Consider the following 16,069-nt stretch of genomic DNA (forward strand, 5'->3'; position numbering starts at 1 on the left):
TGCAATATTTCTCCTTTTGTGACTGACTAATTTCACTCAATATAATGTCCTCAAGGTTCATCCATGTTATGCAGCGCCTTGCAGCCTCCCTGTTATTATTCAAGGTAGCATGGTGTGTATGTACCACAGTTTGTTTATCCCATTTTCTTTTGAAGCCTCTTAGTCTTTCAGTATTTTGCTCATGTTGTTATTAAGTGCCATCGAGTTGATTCTGACCCATAGGGACCTTGTACAGGGTTTCCAAGGTGCAGCTGGTGGGTTTGAACTGTAGACCTTGTGGTTCACAGTCCAGTGCTTATCCTACTTCAGTATTACAACCTGAGGCTTGAATTTTTGTTTCAGTCTTTCAGCTTGAAAAATGTTGAGCATGTTCTTCTCTTTTAGTTTCTAACTCTAGGTCTTTGTACATTTCATTATAATACTTGGTTTTGTCTTCTCCAGCTGCCCTTTGACATTTTATTTTAACGCATATTGACCCTGTGTAGGGTTTCCAAGGCTGTAAATCTTTACAGGAGCAGAAAGCATCATCTTTCTCCCACAGAGAAGTGAGTTAACAACCCAATGCATAACCCATTCCCTTGTACAGATTTATAGCCCTAGAAACCCTATGGAGCAGTCCGACTCTGTCCTATAACATCATTAGGATTTGGAATTGACACAACTGCAGTGAATTTGGTTTTTTGGGTACTCTTAGACGTCCATCTTATTTCTTGGTGAGGCTCTACTTTGCTGAAGTCAGTATTGCACAGACTTCTGGATAAGTGAGATAGCTCTGCAGTTGGCTTTACTATGCCTGAATTTGGCGCAGTGGGTTAAGTGTTTGGCTGCCAACCTCAGGTTAGAGGTTCAAGTCCACAAGCCACTCCTAAGGAGACAGATGAGGCAGTTTGCTTCTGTAAAAATGTACAGTCTTGGAAACCTTAAGGAGCAGTTCTACTCTGTCCTGTATGGTTGCCATGAGTCAGAACTGACTCAATGACAGTCGGTTTGCTACTCCGTGAAGCTAGATTTGCCAACCCACAAAGAGAGTTGAGCACAGTAAGGTGCCTCTAGACATTTATTGGTGGCATTAGAAAGCTTTATTCCAGCATTGTAGGCTAAACACTAGACTGCTAACTCAAGGTTGGTGATTCAAACTTACCAGCTGTTCCTGGGGACCGACTCGATGGCACTTAACAGCAGAGGGCTTTATAACACTTGCCCAAACAGGGCAGAGGCTGAGCTGAGGGACTGAAGGTCAGAGAGAGGTCTGCCTGTGAGCACAGCTGAGAAGAGGCTGTCCTGAACGAACTGTATCCTAGTCATTTCTGATCCTGAATTGAACTGACTCCATGGCACTTAACAACAACAATTTCCTTAATGGTATGGCGCTGTAGTTTAAGCACTGAACTGCTAACCACAAGGTCAGCAGTTCAAACCTATCACCTGCTCCTTGGAAACGCTATACAGGGTTGCTATGAGTTGGAACTGACTCTGAGGCACTTAACAACTTCCCTAATAAACCCCATAATCATGAGCAGGGTCTATGAGTGTAGCCACTGCAACAAATGATCAAACCCAGGAGAACAATAGAGACTAGTGTCAGATCTGGTTGAAATAAAAAAGGTGGGGGGCTTTGGGCTGATGCTGTCAGTGATTCACTCTATCCCCTCCTGAAGTTTGGAGGAGGAGAAATGCTGCCCCAAGGGCACTAGGACACTAGTGCAGACACAGGTCTGGGCAGGACTGGTATGGACAGGAGAATGCTGGTATCAAGGTTGTAGGTTTGAGGCCCAGGGCAGAGAGCAGCTAGAGTCAGAAAAATAATAGATCAGCCCTGCTTGCTTGACTCATACTCTGCCTGCAGCCTCCTGCCAGCTGCTCCGAGCCAACATGGAACAAGAAATCTGAACTCACACAGCTCTAATCTCAAAAAGATGCCCCTCCACCCCAGGCACAGGGGAAGGTCTTTCACATACTGCATAACGCCTGCATGCCAGGCGCTGCCAGGAATTGCTGTGACTGCCATCACAGTCACTCCAAGGAGCAGGGCCTCCCACACACTTGTTTTGCAGACAAAACTGATTCCCCAGAGGTTTGAGGGACAAAAGAGAGCGGATGGCCAAGAACTCCGGAGAGAGGACAGAGTGGAAGGGGGTGCCTTTGGGGAGCAGGGGGCCTGGGAAAACCTTCCAAGGAGGGGAGATTGGCATGTGCCCTACGGAATGGTCTCTCCAGCCAGAACTGGAGTCTCCTCTGTGCGTGGGAGCTGGGAGGTTATTCCTTCTTCTGAGGACCTGCCTAGCCAGGACCCCTCAAGGGCAGCTCCTGACCAGAGTGGTCCCCTTGCAGAGCCCAGAGCACGTCCAGTTCCCACCCTGCCTAAGGGCCGCAGCCCACCTCCCATCCCCCATCTTAGACAGAGCCCGGCATGTACGAGCTGAATCTAACCTTAGGCGTCTGGATCCTCAAAAACCAGGGGGGCCCCAAGGCCAGAGCCCCTCGAAGGGACCTCGAGAAGGCGGCAGGGGCAGACAAGCTTCTCAGGCTGGGAGGCTCGTATTTAAAATGCAAAAGCACAAAGCCCCTAGCTGGAAAAACCCGAAGTACTGGCCCAAGAATACTGGGGTCATCGCCCTTTTTCTGAATCATTCCCAAGTGAGGCTCCTGCCCACTACCCAGACCCCGCCTTCCAGGGGGACGGCCCTTCCTTGACCGAAAAGGCCCCTAAGGGCCACCCCACGGCCTCCAAGGAGGAATCGGTTAGGGAGATCTTTGGGCCCCTAGGGCCTTGGGCTCCACAGAGCCTCCCATCTGGGGGTCTGCCTTCAGCCCTAGGTCCGGGTGTGACCCTCCCGCAGCAGCCCTGCCCGGGGTGGAAGCTCTGCCCGAGCGCGTCCCCGACACCCGCAGGTCGTCTGGCGAGGGCCCTGCGTACTCACCGAGCCGCCAGCCGCACATCCGCCGCGTCCTGGTCCCGCCAGCACTCCCGGGCCGGCGCAGGCAGAGCCCCGGGCAGCCCCGGCCGCCGCAAGGGCCCGAGCCACCATGGCGGAGGTGGCGGCGATGGCGGCGGCGCTCTGGGGACGCGGCGGGCGCTTTCTGTGGCGCGCGCGGGGTGCAGCGGGGACCGCGGCAGGTAGGGCGCGCGACCGGGGATGTATGCGTGGGGGACGTTCGTGCGTGGGGGACGTCGGCGCGGAACTGCCGCCAGCCGCCCCGCCGTTCGTTTCCCCCTGTGGGAACACAAATCGGGGCTCTGGTCTGAGGCCCCGTGATAAAGGGACCTGTGCCCTCTGCAGCTGATGCCTCCTTAGTGCCACCAGGTCACTCGAGAGGGCTCATGCCCAACCCTGCAGGGCAGGCTCCTGTTAAAGCACTCTTAAGGCACCGGTCAGCCCAATTTCAGCAATAGTCGGCCGGACCTGCCACCTCCTAAGTCCCCAAGCCACTAGCCACGGCCTGTAGTAGGCGCTCAGCACTTGACAGGCAGGGGCTGAATGAAGGATGCTAGCTGAGCCCCACTGCAGGCAGGCCATGCTGTGCTGGGGTGGGGAGGGAGAATGGGGCAATGGAGCCACGGAGATACATAAATCCTAAAACTAGAACAACCAAACCTTCTGCCATCAAGTCAATTCTGACCCATAACGACCCCATAGGACAAAATAGAACTGCCCTGTAGGGTTTCCAAGATTATAAATCTTTATGGGAGACCACTGCCTTATCTTTCACCAAAGAGTCTTTCAGTTAGCAGCAGCCCAACACTTAACCCACTGTCTCACCAGGGTTCCTTAAATCGCTTTTGTTGTCATTGTTGTTAAGTGTTTTGGCTTGCATTAATGAGGTGTAATTGACAAGCAATAGATCTACTGCAGTCCAGTTGATTCAGATTCATAGCTACTCTATAGGACAGAGTGTGCTCCCTAAGGTTTCTGAGACTCAATCTTTACAGAAGCAGACAGCCTCATTTTTCTCACAGAGAGCAGCTGGTTGGTTTGAACTGCCAACCTTTTGGTTGGCAGCCCAATGTCACTAGCACTGTGCCACTAGGGCTCCTTGGGCAGTAACCAGACCATGACAATTATGAGTGTCCAGGGTGCCACTGGGGTCTCTAAACAGAAACTGGATATCAGGCCTCTTGGGAGGGCTCATGAGGGTAGGCTCCCACGGCGGCTGGTTACAGCACCACCACAGCTGTCGTGGTGTGGTCAGCCCCCTGTTGGTTCTACCCCCTGGATGATGGACAAAGCACTGGATGATGGGGATAGAGAGTGAGTATTGAGGGGGAGGACATTTTCATAGGGATGACAGCCATAAAGGAATACCAGTGAGAGTTGACCACACTTGTCAACAGACAAAGCTGTGCATGGGTACAGTCTTGGGAAGGGCAGGACATAGGACAGCCTATGGTAACTTTTGCTTACCCCTTGACCATGCAATACAGAGCCCTGGTATGACACTGTAGGATATGTACTGGACTGGTAACTGCAAGGTCGAGAGTTCAAACCCATCAGCTGCTCTCAGAAATCCTATGTTGCTGTTAGTTGCCATCCAGTTGGTACTGACTCATAGTGCACAACAGAATGAAACTCTGCCAAGTTCCGTGCCAACTTCACAATCGTTGCCATGCTTAGCCCATTGTTGCTGCCACTGTGCCAGTCCATCTTGTTGGGGGTCTTCCTCTTTTTTGCTGACCCTCCACTCTACCATGATGTCCTTCTCCAGGAACTGGTCCCTCCTAATAATTCATATAAGAGATGAAGTCTGGCCACCCTAACTTCTAAGGAGCATTGTGGCCATACTTCTTACAATACAGATTTCTTTGTTCTCTGGCTATCCATGGTACTCTTAATATTCTTCTCCAACACCATAACTCAAACGCATACATTCTTACACGGTGTTCTTTATTCACTGTCCAACTTTCATATGATAATACCTTTGCTTGGGTCAGGCACACCTTAGTCCTCAGACTGACATCTTTGCTCTTGAACACTTACTTTAAAGAGGTCTTGTGCAGCAGATTTACCTAATGTAATACGTCATTTTATTTTTTATTTTTTTAAGGTTTTTATTGTGGATTGAGTGAAAGTTTATAGGGCAGATCATCAGTTGACATTCAACAAATCATACACCTTGTTTCATTACAATGATTATAATTGTACCATCAGTTAACAATATTTCTCTCTATTCTTTTTTTTTTTTTTTTAAATAAATAAATAACCACTCAGGCATATATAATAATTTATACCTACAAAGGGCACATTCTGCAAGTCTGCCTCCTGGCCTCCAGCTCTTAGTCCCTCACTTCCCGTAAATCTAGAGTCCTCAGATGCTCCCCCTCTTCATGACTCCATCTCTGCCTCCATCTCTGGCATCACTGCATCTCTGGATAAGGTCCCACATTTTGCTTGTGCTCTTCTCCCTTGATGGTCCTAGGGTCCTCTGTTTCTGTACTGTAAGATTAACCACTCCTCTGTTTTTGTTACAAAACTTCTACCTTTACGATTGTGACAGTCACAATTAGTCATGATATCAATTATTCACTATTGAATCATACGAATCTTATCCCCATCTCTTTTAACCAGACTCATTTAGACAAGATGAAAACTATTCAGTGGGGACTCTTTCTCTACCCCCCACCCCATACTCTTAAACTAAACTCCCTCTTGAAACCTTGTAAGCTAGTTACTTCGTGCCTTTATTGCCCCCTCATTTTAGGTAGCCAATGTCTAAGTTGCTCGTCCCTATCTACCCTGTTTACAGAGGGGATAGCATTGATACTTGATGTGAAGACTCCTTCACTCTCTGTTGGTATTTAGAGTTACTACCTCAATGAGTATAGGTTACATTCATCAAATTGTAGCAATTTACCCTTGTTTCCTTTGTCAAAAAGAATTTCTTTTTTTTGTAATCTTCCTCTAGTCGAGTTCTGATTATCGAGCCGTTGAGGCTAGGTCAAATGAGTACTGTCTGCAAGTTTGGGTGTTCTTGTGTATCGCCCCTCATTTCATATCAGTTGGATGCTTCACTCTCAGTTCCAGCCCTCTGTGGCTATGTCCTTGTCCATGGGCCCAGGTGTTCCCAGGTCTCACCACACTTTGGACCAACCAGCCCTTCCTCTTCTCTCTCTCATCTCCAGGTCAACGGGGAGTCAATGGACTGTGGTTGAACTCAGCCCATTTCTTCATTGCTGCCTTTCCCTCTCTTAAACACTCACCAGTGTTGTTGCCAGCAAGCTTACATGCTTGTTCATATGTTCCCTTTGAGTGTCAGTTTTAGAGGGGAGTTTGCCCTGAAGGAACTTGATTGCTTACATTGATGGCTTCCTGGCAAACAACTTGCTTATTCTTGTAGTAGCCAATCATGCTGACATTTTTATTTTGGATTTTTCCTGATGATCTTTCTTTGAAGATATATCTTCTGTTGCTCTAGCTGTTCCAGGCTGGTCTGCTTGTCCTTGCTAGTGGGAATGTCCCACCTCATAAGGTTCTGGATGGGACGCAGGATTCCACCTAAGGTCCTATACTCTGCAGAGGCTTTGCACGAGACGTATTTCACTGGGCAATGACTGATCGGTCCTTTTTGTTTCCAACCTTTGCATTCTAATCACCAGTAATTATCAATGTGTCTTGACTGCATGTTTGGTCAATTTCAGACTGAAGAAGTTAATAGAATTCTTCAGTTTCATCATCACTAACTTTAGTGGTTGGTGTGTAAATTTGAATAGTAGTTGTATTAACTAGTGTTCCTTGTAGGCATGTGGATATTATCCTATCACAGACAGTGTTGTACTTGAAAACAAATCTTGAAATGTTCTTTTTGATGATAAATGCGACACCATTCCTCTTCAATTTGTCAGTCCCAGCATAGTAAATGGACGAATACCAGTCCATTTCAAATGCCCAATACCAGTCAGATTAAAAATGGCCAATACCTGTCCATTTCAGCTCACTAATAATTTAGGATATTGATGTTTATGCATTACATTTCACTTTTGACAATTTACAATTTTCCTGGATTCGTACTTCATACATTCTGTGTTCCAATTATCAATGAATGTTTGCAGATGTTTCTCCACATTTTGAGTTGTTCCCCATCAGCAAATGAAGATCATAAAAGCTTTTACTTCATTCGCATCATGGTCAACTTTACTTTGAGGACACAATTCTTCCCCGTTGTATTTTGAGTGCCTTCTAACCTGAGTTGGAAACTCATTTTCCAATACTATATCTGAACACTCTGGTGCTCTTCATCATGCTTCAATAGTCAATATTCTGGTGCTATCTGACAGAGTCCCACTGCTATTCACAAGGTTTTCAGTGACTAAATATTCGGAAGTAGTCAGGCTCTCCTAGTCTGTCTTACTCTGGAAGCTCATCTGAAACCTGCCCACTTTGGGTGACCCTACTAGTATTTAAAATACCAGTGACCTAGCTTCCAGAATCACAGCAACACGCTGTGGACAGAGCATTTGGTTTGCAGCTGGGCATAAGCAAGTGCTTCCCCAACTGCAGAGGGAATATGCAGAAGATACAACATTGCTTGTTGAAAGTGAAGAAGACTTAAAATATTTACTGATGAATATCAAAGAGCACAGCCTTTGGTATGGATTGCATCTCAATGTAAAGAAAACAAAAATCCTCACCAATGGACCAATAAACAACATTCTTTTTTTTCTTAAATGTTTTATTGTGAATTATGTGATAGTTTACGTGGGAGAACATTAGTTTTACATTCATTCTATCATATATCGTCTCATTGCCCTGGTTACAATCCCCTCCATGCAATCCTTCCCCAGTACCCCCCAGGTCTTCAGCACACAGTCACTCTCCCTCTAATAAACAACATTCTTATCAATGGAGAAAAGATAGATGTTGTCAAGGATTTCATTCTTCTTGGATCAACTATCAACACTATGGAAGCAGCAGTCAAGAAATATGTCATTGGACATATTGCATTAGGCAAATCTGCTGCACGAGACCTTTTTAAAGAGTTGAAATGCAAGGATGTTAGCTTGAAGACTCAGGTACACCATGGTATTTTCAGTAACCTCATATGCATGTGAAAGCTGGACAATAAATAAGGAAGACCTTATAAGAATTGATGCTTTTGAGTTATGGTGTTGGAGGAGAATATTGAAAGTGCCATGGGCTGCCAAAAGAACCAACAGATCTGTGCTGGAAGAAGTACAGCCAGAGTGCTCCTTGGAGGCCAGGATGGCCAAACTTCATCTCTCATACTTCAGACATATTGTCAGGAGGGACATATTGGTAAGGTGGAGGGTCAGAGAAAAAAAGGAAGACCCCCAGTGAGATGGATTGGCCAAGTGGCAACATCAGTGGGCTCAAGCATGGCAACAATAGTGAGATTGGCCCAGGATCGGGCAGTGTTTCATTCTGTTGTGCGTAAGGTCGCTATGAGTCAGTACCGACTCAATGGCACCCAAGAACAACAATGGGCCTACAGTGGCAGCCCAGGAGTGCTGGCAGTGACAGAAGCCCCCACGTTAGAACTTTGCTGCAGGCAGTGAAGAATGCCAGTCCATACAGAGAATGTCCAAGTTGGAACCTCATGCGGTTCAGCCTTACAGTTTCTCTGGGGATAGCAGAACAGCCTCAGAGACAGCTGATTCGATCCCTCCCCCACCCCCGACACCTCCTGACAGGAAAGAGGGTGCCAGGAGAACAATGCACAGGGTGGCTGTCCCAGGAGGCCAGTGTGCCCGTGTGCCCATGTGGAGAACCTTCAACTGTCCCTCACCTGGGCAGTCTGCCAAGGCCAGGCACTAAGGTTAAAGATAATACAGTGTTGGGTGTTCATGGGTGGGTGGGAGGGCTGTCTGGCAGAGTGGGGTGGTAACCTCCCACAGGCTCCTGAGTCCTGACAAGTGCTTCCATGGTAGATTTCATACCTTTCCAAAAGGCACCAAAGACTAACCTCTTAATCTGACTTCTGGGCTTCTGGGTGTGCCCAGTGTGTCAGCAAACCAGCCAAAGATAAGCTCTATCTCTGGGCCACTGGCTGAAGGTTTCACTCTGACACCAGACTCTGTGAGCGGACGGGGAGGACAGGTGTCTGCAATGGAAGGTAGGGCCAGAGATGTCCTCAACTAAGACTTGGGACTTGTGCTCTCATGTCACCAAGGCAGCCCTTAATTCTTTGGCCTCATATCCAAGCCATCAGAGTTTTGGGGCAGTCTAGGCTATTGACAACCCTGAGTTGAATTTGGGACCTGGCCTACTTTTGGCTTGGCTGTGGGAATGGAGTTGTCACCCTTTAGATTCAGGGTACAGGTGTACCTGTCTCAGACACACTGTCACACAATGTATGGGACTTTAGGGTGGGGCCAGCTGTGAGCTTCAGGTGTGGCAAGTTCTTGGAGGGCACCGGATGTGACGCCAGGCAAGGCAACTGTAGGTCACATAAGTGACAGAATACAGCTCCTGGGTCCCTGCAGACCCAGGGGTCAGAAGGAGAGTCCTCTGCCCAGGTCTCTGGAGCTTTGAGGACCCTATGTGTAGGGCCCCTGCAAAGTTGTTGCCCCTAGGGGAATGGGTCTCTGGGCAGGGGCTGCAGGTGTGACCTCGGCCACTTTCCCATCCCAGGAAGTTTGAGGTGGCTTCAAACCAGCCTTCTCAGTGACAAACTCTGGGCTGTCCTGCTGGCATGGGGAGGACCCCAGGTCACTGGGGCCTGGCATGCACTGTGTATGTGGGGGTAGCAGAATTTCTTGTTGCCTTGTGTGTGCCTGCAGCATGCAGCCTGATGCCCTGGGAGGACAACAGGCTCATGCCATGTTGTATATCCTAGATCCTGGCCAGCTATCCATGCCCCCACCCCATCTGTGCCCCCTTCTCCCCATCCTCATAATAGTCATCAACATCACCAGTGGTCACCAAGTCAACTCTGACTCCTCGTGGGTCAAAGAGAGCTGTGTGCCATGGGGCATTTAGTGGCTGGGATCTTTTGGGAGTAGATTACCAGGCCTTTTGTCCACGGTGCCTATGGGCGGGCCTGAACCTCTAACCTTTTGGTTAGCAGTTGATTGTAGTGACCATCTAGACCACCTTTCCTGGCAATTTTCTGTTAGTCTGCCCATTCTTCCCCAGGAAGTAGGCGGCTCTACTGGATGTCCAGACCCTGGGCCCCTTGATTAGACCAGTGGCAGGCTTGCCGCACCTAGGAACATACCTTCTTGACCTCCCTCTGCCTCTTCCCCTCTCTCCTTCTTTCCCTCTGCTCACCCCTCCTTCCCTCACTAACTCTCACTAACTTCATCCCTCTTTGCCTCCCTCCTTCACCCCGCCTCCCTCACCCCTCCCAGCTCCCTCTCTAAACCTCTTCTGGCTACCTTTCTCCTTACCTCTTCCCCCCTGCTTTTGTCCCTTACCTCCCATTTTATGCCTCCTTCTATGCTAGTAGCTTACAGTATAGCAACAAGTGGCCCTTTCTTCAGGAAATACAAAAACACAGGAGGAAACAGGCTGTCTAAGGAATTGGGGAGACACAGAAGGAAACCAGGGTGGGGACAGATCTCTCTTCCTTAGAGTCATCATCCATCCCCAGTCTCCCCTCCAGTTTGGCCTCATCTGAGCTGCTGCATCCACCAGGAGAATAGAACGGCTTGCTGTGTGCACCCTGTCTCCTCACTCTCCGATGATGAAGAATAACCTTTGCAACCAAAAAACATGGCTTCAGGAAGACACGTGCTCTCATCTGTGTCTTGATTCTGTGTCTGCCTGTGCCACTTGCTGGATTTAGAGTTCTGAGCTCTCCTGCTAGTCACAGTCTCTTCCTCTAGACAAGGCTAGGGGTGCAGATGAGCTCCATGGGCCTGTGGACACCCACCTCCCACCCCATACGCCTTGTTCTCTGGATTTGGACAGATGGTCAGGTTAAGAGCGGCCGTCTGCCTCAGTGTGTGATCATTAGCAATCAGATAGTCGTGGGCTGGGTGACTTGTCTAGATAAAATGTATCTGACACTGTAGGATAAGCACTGGACTGCTGGCACTAAGTTGGCGGCTCAAATTCACCAGCCACTCCTCAGAAACCCTATACAGGGTTGCTATGAATATGAGCTGACTGTATGGCACTTAACAACAACAACAAATAAAGTTTAAGGAACCCTGGTGGTGCTGTGAGCTAGTCATTAGGCTGCTAACCTCAAAGTGTGATTCGAACCCACCAGTCACTCCTTAGGAGAAAGATGAGACTGCCTGCTCCCATAAAGATTTACATTCTCAGCAACTCTATTCCATACAGCATCAGGTGGGCTGGCAGTGAGGGAAACTCCCAGGTTAGAACTTGGCTGCAGGCAATGAAGAATGCTAACCCACAATGAGAATGTCCAAGTTGCAGCCTTATGCAGTTGAGCCCCACAGCTTCTCTGGGGACAGGAGAACAACCTCAGGGACAGCTGATTCTTGCCGAACGAGAGGGTTAGGGTTAGGGTTATTGGTATCACCTGCCCCCCTGACACCTCCTGCCAGGAAAGAGTGTGGGCCAGGAGAACAGTGCATAAGGTGACTTGTCCCAGGAGGCCAGTGTGCCATGGAGTGCCTCCTCACCTGGGCAGTGTGTTCCCCCACTTGTACCATGTCTCAGTATGAGTAAGAACAGACTCAATGGCAGTGGGTTTGAGTTTTTGGTTTGGGTGGTTCAGTGGATTAAACATTGGGCTGCTAACCACAAGGTCAGCGGTTGAATCTACTAGCTGGCACCTCCTATAAAGATGTCCAGTCTCAGAAATCCCAAGGAGCAGTTATGCTGTGCCCAATAAGATCACTGTGAGTCAGAAGTGATTTGATAACTGTGGGTTATATAACATTTAGGGGGCAGTGGTGGCATACTGGCAGAATCTTCACCTTCTATGCAGACCCCCAGTTTGATTCCCAGCCGATGTGTCTCAGGTGCAGTCCCCTCATGTTGCTATGAGCATGAACAGGTTTCAATGGCGCTTCCAGACAAAGGCCTGCTGCTCTACTTCCAAAAACCAGCCAGTATACACCCTATGGATCACAAAGGTCCTATCTGCAACTGATTATGGGGGTGGCACAGGACCAAAAGCACATTTTACCTCATTGTGGTTGGTGGTGTCATGAGTCGGGGGCCGAATCAGTGCCTGCTGACAATAGCAACAACATAGGACATTGTTGATGCTTGCCTTTTGGAAGTCACCTGGCCCCTTCTGGAACCTGGGTACCAGCCTTGTTGCTCGTTTCCTTCCTCTCATCCTTCTTCCCTGCAGGGCAGCGGGACTATGACCTCCTGGTGATTGGTGGAGGATCTGGCGGCCTGGCGTGTGCCAAGGAAGGTATGTGTGCATCCTGTGTCTCCGAGCATACAGCAGGCCTGGTGGAAACACATCCTGAATGGAAATGAGTAACTATATTGTCTCTGTGCTGGCCTCTGGCTGTGGCCTGTCCATTTTCACAATGCTCAGAGCTACCCAGGGGGGTCATTTCACTGATCCCTGTTCCCTGCCTCCCCTAGAGTGTCTACACAGCAGCCAGCCAGAGTGGCCCGTTTAAGACCTTGGTCCCAGCCTGCTCTCCTCCAGAACCCCCTCCCCTTTACTCAGCCCCCAGTAGCCACCGAACCACCGGATTTGCCCCTCTGCTTGTCTGACCTCATCTCCCCCAACTTGGTCTCAGCACTCCTGCCCTGTTGCCTCCGAGCTGCTCCCAGCCACTTAGCTTCTGCTTCCCCTGGCTGGGTGCTCTGGCTGCCCACTCTTCTCCTTTGCATCTCTGCAGCAAGGCTGCCCAGATGGCATTCCTGGAGTTGGATACCTGCGTATGTTGAGCCCTTCGTTTTCCTAGCATTGGTTACCCTCAGTAGAGTCTCTACCAGGGCAATATGCCAGAGCTTTGCCTAGCACCCATACAGGCCTGGGCGCTGTGGGTATTAGGGAAAGAAGTGTTGAAATAATATGCTGGGCCCAGAGGCCAAGACAGAGGTATTATAATTTGCTGTTAGACCATCCTGAGCAGATGATCAGGTTGACTATGAGGTGTTGCTGGAGACTAAGTGAGACAAGGAGGCCGATGCTGGGTGGATGGGCAGGGTGGAGGTGGAAAAGCAGGGCCAGTTTGGGATGAGAGGATCAGTTATTCTGGCTGGGAAACTCAGGTCCTGTTTTTAAAATATTTTTTTAATATTCATTATTTTTATTTGGGGGGATGATGGGTGGGTGGGGTGGGTAGGAGTAAAGAATTAAGATTAGGACTATGGTTAGATCTATGCAAGGTGTACTACTTCATTTAGTGTTAGGATCATGGTTAGGGCTTGGGTTAGTGATAGGATAGGTGCTGGGCTGGGTCTAGGAGTAAGGCTTGGTCTGTTTTTAGGATTATAGTTCAGCTTTTTTTGTTTTTTTTAAGTTTTTATTGTGAATTGAGTGATAGTTTACATGGGAGAACATCAGTTTTACACTCATCGTTTCATTGCAATTATTACAATCTCCATGTATCATTATTCAACAGTATTTGCTTCTATTCCCTCTGTTTTTTTTTGTTTTGAGGAGGGGAATGTACACAAAAACACTCATTAACCTATAATTTAAACAACCAAAGGGCACATTCAGCAAGCCTGCCTGCTGGCCACCAGCACCCAGCTCCTCTTTTCCCATGTCTCTTGAGTCCTCAGCTGCTCTCTCTCGCCATGTCCTCATCTCTGTTTCCATATATGGTGTTGCAGCTTCTCTGGATAGGGTCCCACTTTCTGCTCATGTTCTTCTCCCTTGATGGTCCTAGGGTCCTCTCTGTTCCTGGATTGTAAGATTAACTACTCCCCCCTTTTTGTGTACAAAACGTCTACCTTTATAGTTGTGATGGCCTCAATTAGTCATGATAACAATTACTCACTATTGAGTCATAAGAATCTTATCCCCATTGCCTTTCACCAGAGCCATCTAGACATGATAAAAACTATTCAGTGGGGATTCTGCCTTTCCTTGCACACTCAAAACTAAACTCTCTCTTGAAAACTTGTAAGCCAGTCACTTTGTGCCTTTTTAGCCCTCCCCTCCCCATTTAGGTAGCCAGTGTCTAAGTTGCCTGTCCCTATCAACCCAATGTCTTAAGTTGCCCAATCCTATACAAAGGGGATAGGATTGATATTTGATGTGAAGACTCTTTCCCTCTCCGTTGGTATTTTGAACTACTATATCCATATGTATAGGTCAAGTTCATCAAATTGTAGCAATTTATACTTGTTTCCTTTATCAAAAAAAATTTTTTTTTTTTTTTTTAAATCTTCCTCTAGTTGAGTTCTTATCATCAAGCCATCAAAGCTAGGTCGAATGGGTACTATCAACAAGTTTGGGCATTTTTGTGCATCTCCCCTCACTTCATATCAGCTGGATGCTTCTCTTTCAGCTCGAGTCCTCCATGGCTATGTCCTCATCCATGGGCTCAGGAGTCCCCAGGTCTCACCACACTTTGGACCAACCAGCTCTTCCTCTTCTGTCATCTCCAGGTCGATGGGAATCTGTGGAACATGGTCAAACTCAGCCCTTATCTTCATTGCTGCACTTAGGCTTTTTTTTTAATGTTATTTTTTTCTCAAAATTCACTTGTAACATTTAGAAGTTCTATTACTACATTATTCCCTCTTTTAACTTTATGGGTTTTTTTGTTTACTTTGTGGGTTGTTGTTGCAAACTGCTATCTCTGGTTCTCTATTTTCAGTCTCGTAGGTCTGTTTTTCTTTGAATACTTATATATCTAGGGTGGGCTCCTGGTGTTGCACTGTAGGGTCAGCACTGGACTGTGAACCACAAGATCTGCAGTTCAAACCCACCAGCTGCTCTTCGGAAACCCTATACAGGGTCACTGTGAGTTGGAATTGACTCAACAGCACTTAACAACAACAACGTCTGGGTTGAGTCTAGGTGATATTGCCATGTATGTTAGTCTCAGTCAACATGCTAACTCTGTGTTTGTCTCTTGAGGACTTGCCAAGCTATTTTCCACAGTACCCGACCATTTGACATTTCCACCAGTAGCATATGAGGATTCCAGTTTTTCTATATCTTCTCCAACATTTGTAATCATCTGTCTTTGATTACAAGTTGGTGTGGTGGAGCTGTAGGTTAGGTGTTGGGCTGCTAATCTCAGTTGGTGGTTCAAACCTATCATGGCCCCATGGGAGAAAGATAAAGCTTTTTAACCTATAAATATTTATAATCTCAGAGCCCTGATATGGTGTTGTAGGAGAAGCATTGGACTGGTAACTGCAAGATTGGCAATTCAAACACACCAGCTGCTTCAGAAACCCCATACATGGTTACAATGAGTCAGAATCTACTGAATAGCACTGGGTTCAGGTTTTTGATTTAGTAGGTATGAAGTGGTATATCATTGTGGTTTTTAAAAACTTTTTATTGTGAATTGAGAGAAGGTTTACAGAGCAGATCATTAGTTTTACATTCAACAAATCATCTACTTTGCATCATTACATGGCTACAATCCCCTCCATGTACCAACAGTTAACAGCATTTGCCTCTGTTCACTTTAACTAACCTTCATCTTTCCTCTGACATCCTCCCTCTTAATGTGTATTGCCCACCCTGTCACTCATGTTAACGTGTCTGTCTACCGTCTGTTGTTGTTGTGATTACATGCTGTCAAATAGGTTCTGACTCATAGTAATGCTGTATAGGGTTCTGAGGAACAGCTAGTGGATTTTGATTCAAACCGCCCTTGCAGTCCAGTGCTTATCCTATAGTGCCATGTCTGCTCTCTAGTCTGTGAATTGCTTTTCCTTCTCCCACATAACCATCACTGATGGTTTCTTTTATTCAGAAAACCTTTTCTTAACTATTTACAACATTGTTCTCATACAATATTTGTCCTTTTGTTATTGACTGTTTTCACTCAGCATAATGTCCTCCAGGTACATCTATGTTGTGAGGTGTTTTGCAGATTCATTGTTATTCTTCAAAATTGCATAGTGTTCTGTTGAATGTATGTACCAAAGTTTGTTTATCCATTCTCTGTTGATGGGCATTTAGGCTCTGTCTTTTTGATGTGTCTCTTGTTGACAACATATTGAAGGATCCTGTTTTCTTATTTATTTTGTTCTAT

The 16,069-nt window shown here is 47.3% G+C and overlaps 1 protein-coding gene across 1 annotated transcript in view; it reads left to right on the forward strand.

Moving 5' to 3' along the window:
• The first annotated feature begins 3,099 nt into the window (after nt 1-3,099).
• The window catches only part of TXNRD2 (thioredoxin reductase 2), a 79,627-nt gene continuing 66,657 nt past the window's right edge, over nt 3,100-16,069 (forward strand). Inside the window, exons 1-2 of the mRNA XM_006875826.1 lie at nt 3,100-3,118; nt 12,229-12,294. The gene's annotated coding sequence lies outside the window, so the exon portion shown is untranslated. The remainder of the gene's footprint in view (nt 3,119-12,228; nt 12,295-16,069) is intronic.

The sequence above is a fragment of the Chrysochloris asiatica genome, unplaced genomic scaffold (genome assembly GCF_000296735.1).
Source record: "Chrysochloris asiatica unplaced genomic scaffold, ChrAsi1.0 scaffold00340, whole genome shotgun sequence".
In the NCBI taxonomy this organism is placed as follows: Eukaryota; Metazoa; Chordata; class Mammalia; order Afrosoricida; family Chrysochloridae; genus Chrysochloris; species Chrysochloris asiatica.